At 39.3% G+C, this 2,893-nt stretch overlaps 1 long non-coding RNA gene across 1 annotated transcript; it reads left to right on the forward strand.

Moving 5' to 3' along the window:
• The first annotated feature begins 845 nt into the window (after positions 1-845).
• On the forward strand, positions 846-2,686 carry LOC143934881 (uncharacterized). The gene is made up of 3 exons (XR_013263410.1): positions 846-1,009; positions 1,920-2,039; positions 2,204-2,686. It is a non-coding gene; the product is annotated as an uncharacterized LOC143934881 (long non-coding RNA).
• Positions 2,687-2,893: the final 207 nt, after the last annotated feature.

A 2,893-nucleotide genomic window follows, 5' to 3' on the forward strand; every position in this document is an offset into this window, starting at 1 on the left:
ACCCCTGTAAGCATTTAATTGTACCCAACTGATAGAAACAGCTATCTGTCTATTGGAAGTGGCCATCATCCGGCTTGGATCTGAAATATTTAGAAAGGACAGATGCTGAGAGCGCATAGGAAATATACTGCACTAACTGACTATTATGCACAGGCCAGCATACTTGGTAATACATTTTTAGAAAAGGGATATAAGGAAGAAACTATTAATAACATTTTTATTTTTATTTTTATTTTTTATTTTTATTTTTATTACTTTTCATTTTACACCTTTTTTTTTTTTTTCCCACTTAACTATTTTTTTTGAATATTACTTTTATCTGTGTTTAAAATAAATACAGCATTGTATAATTAATATGTCCCCACGATTATATTGTATTATGATTTATGGTCATATCAGTCCCAAATATGTTCGATCAGTGCTCGCCGATCAAGGATTCCTTACATGGGATCTCTGTAGGTTTCCTTGACCCGTGTTCACACTATGGCGTCCCACCGCTTATTTTTTAACATATTTTACTTTGCACCACTTAGGCTTGACTCATGATCCCCTGGCCTCTACTTCTGTTTTGGAGGACATATGGACACCCAAGGGAGCCCTCTGGTGTTTTTAACCCCGAGGGCTCCCGTCTTGGTCAGGCCTCTTATGTGTTCCCTTCATCGGGACTAATGCCCACATGTCTTCCGGCCCCTCCGCATTCGTTTCGTTTCTCCGCTGCGGCGGAGATCCGACACGATTATCCCACCGCCGCTGCCCATCTGCAGTAATACGTCCGCGGTCCGTCATTCTAGTCAGCCCAACGGTATTATGGGAAATGTAGTTCGGGCTCGGCGCGGTGAGCTTCACACATGCGCAGTGCCTCTCCCATAGTGTCCGCATCGAGCCGGTGACCTCAGACGCCGGCTCGATGGATGGGGGATTTATATATCGGTGCAATCCCCTTCCTTGTCAGTATGCTCAATTACACCATCGGCTGCCACAACGGAGTTTCGCTCTGCCTAGCTCTCTGGTAATCTATATATTTCACCGTAGACTGATACCTTTCACTTTATTTTTTTATTTCTTTATTGTAAATTCCTGATACTAGCTTTAATCTCGTATTTGTCCCCAGGAAAAGGGGCAGCACAGTGGTGTAGTGGTTAGCACTCTCACCTAGCAGTAAGAAGGGTCGCTGGGTCGAATCCCAACCACGACACTACCTGCCTGGAGTTTGCATGATCTCCCTGTGTCTGTGTGGGTTTCCTCCGGGTACTCCGGTTTCCTCCCACAGTCCAAAGACATGCAGGTAGGTTAATTGGCTTCAGTCAAAAAAAAAAAAAAATTGGCCATAGTATATGAATGGGGACCTTGGATTGTGGGCTCCTTAAGGGTAGGGATCTATGTGAGTGTGCAATGTACAGGGATAGGGACAATTGTAGACACTCAGGTTGAACTTGATGGACTGGTGCCTTTATTCAACCTAACTAACTATGAAACTATGAAAAGGAATCACTTTTTGGGCAATATAGCCTGGCTTTCTTCAACTTACCAGGCTGTTCACTCCTCTGGTTACCATCTGCTTTTTAAAAAAAAATGCATAGTTGGTTTAATAGGGAGGCTTAACATCACGTCTTACCTGCTACCAATTATTAAAGGTACATAGCCATTATTATATATTTCTTATTTGATAAATCGCTATAGGTTTTTTCTGGAATTGTTTTTATTTACAGCTAAGAATTTCATTATGTCTCTATGCAATAGCCTATAAGTATTGATTGCCTTTTTTGTAGACTACAATAAATTTGACTTAACTGAGGCTTACGCCCCTTTTCCTCATTAAAATGAGGCTACTGTTATTATTATAATTACCCATTTAGGCTACTAGACATTATTCTTTAATCAATCACCATTTATAATCTTTTTCATTCATTCGTTTTTAGCACTGATTTACCCCCATCTGTGTCCTCCAATAGGCCGGGGGGCCATCTGTTCGGCCGATAGGGTGCAAATATTCCATCTATCTGCTGATCCCGAGCACTTCATGACTTGGGTGGCTGTGGGTAAGCGCCGTTCTTACTAGATCGATATGTTTGTTGGATTGATATCTACATAGCTTCTTATTTGAGCAATTAAAAATACCTTGTAAAAAATTTTTTTTGTTGATTCTCTTGCATAGTCTAAACTCCCTTTTTTTCTTTCTCTTGAAAATTAAATTTGTTGTCAGTTGCACGTTTCCCTTGAAGAAGCACATTGCGAAACATGTCGGGAACAAGTGCGATTATCCTGCCAACACCCACTACCGGGATCCTTTCAGCTCAGTAATCATGTGTATACAACTGTTTGCATAATTTTGTATTCCTATGTTTTTTTAATGTATATGTAATAAAATAACATTAATTTTTAGTATATTTTGTGTAGATCACAAAATTCCCCTCTTTCATTCTTTTACTTTTTATTAATAACATTATTGAGGAAGTAGGAATAATACCTAGAGAACAATGCTTGAAAAAGAAGGAAGTAAGTAGTAACAACACTTCACATCAGGAGGGTTTCATATCGGACTTCCATTATCATTAAAAAGAGGTAGAGAATATCTTCAACAAATATTGGCATATTTTATGCAGGTATCATCATTTATGTGAAATCCTACCAGAGAGACCGAAATTTATATATAGGAGGGCTACAAATTTTGGTGATAAGGTAGTTCGAAAAATTCTGGATCCACCCAATAAACGCATTCAGAATATAGATTTCAAAGGGGTTTTTTTTGTGTCGTAAATGCATCTGTTGCAGGACTGTAAAAGTTGTGAATAGAGGCATTATGAGTGATACCAATCATGATGGCGAAACTTTTGAGGTTGAACAGTTTATTACGTGCAATTCATCCTATGTGGTTTACCTTCTGTGGTGTCCA

The sequence above is a fragment of the Lithobates pipiens genome, unplaced genomic scaffold (assembly GCF_037356315.1).
Source record: "Lithobates pipiens isolate NorthernLeopardFrog02 unplaced genomic scaffold, aLitPip1_a1.2 Scaffold_28, whole genome shotgun sequence".
Taxonomy (NCBI): domain Eukaryota; kingdom Metazoa; phylum Chordata; class Amphibia; order Anura; family Ranidae; genus Lithobates; species Lithobates pipiens.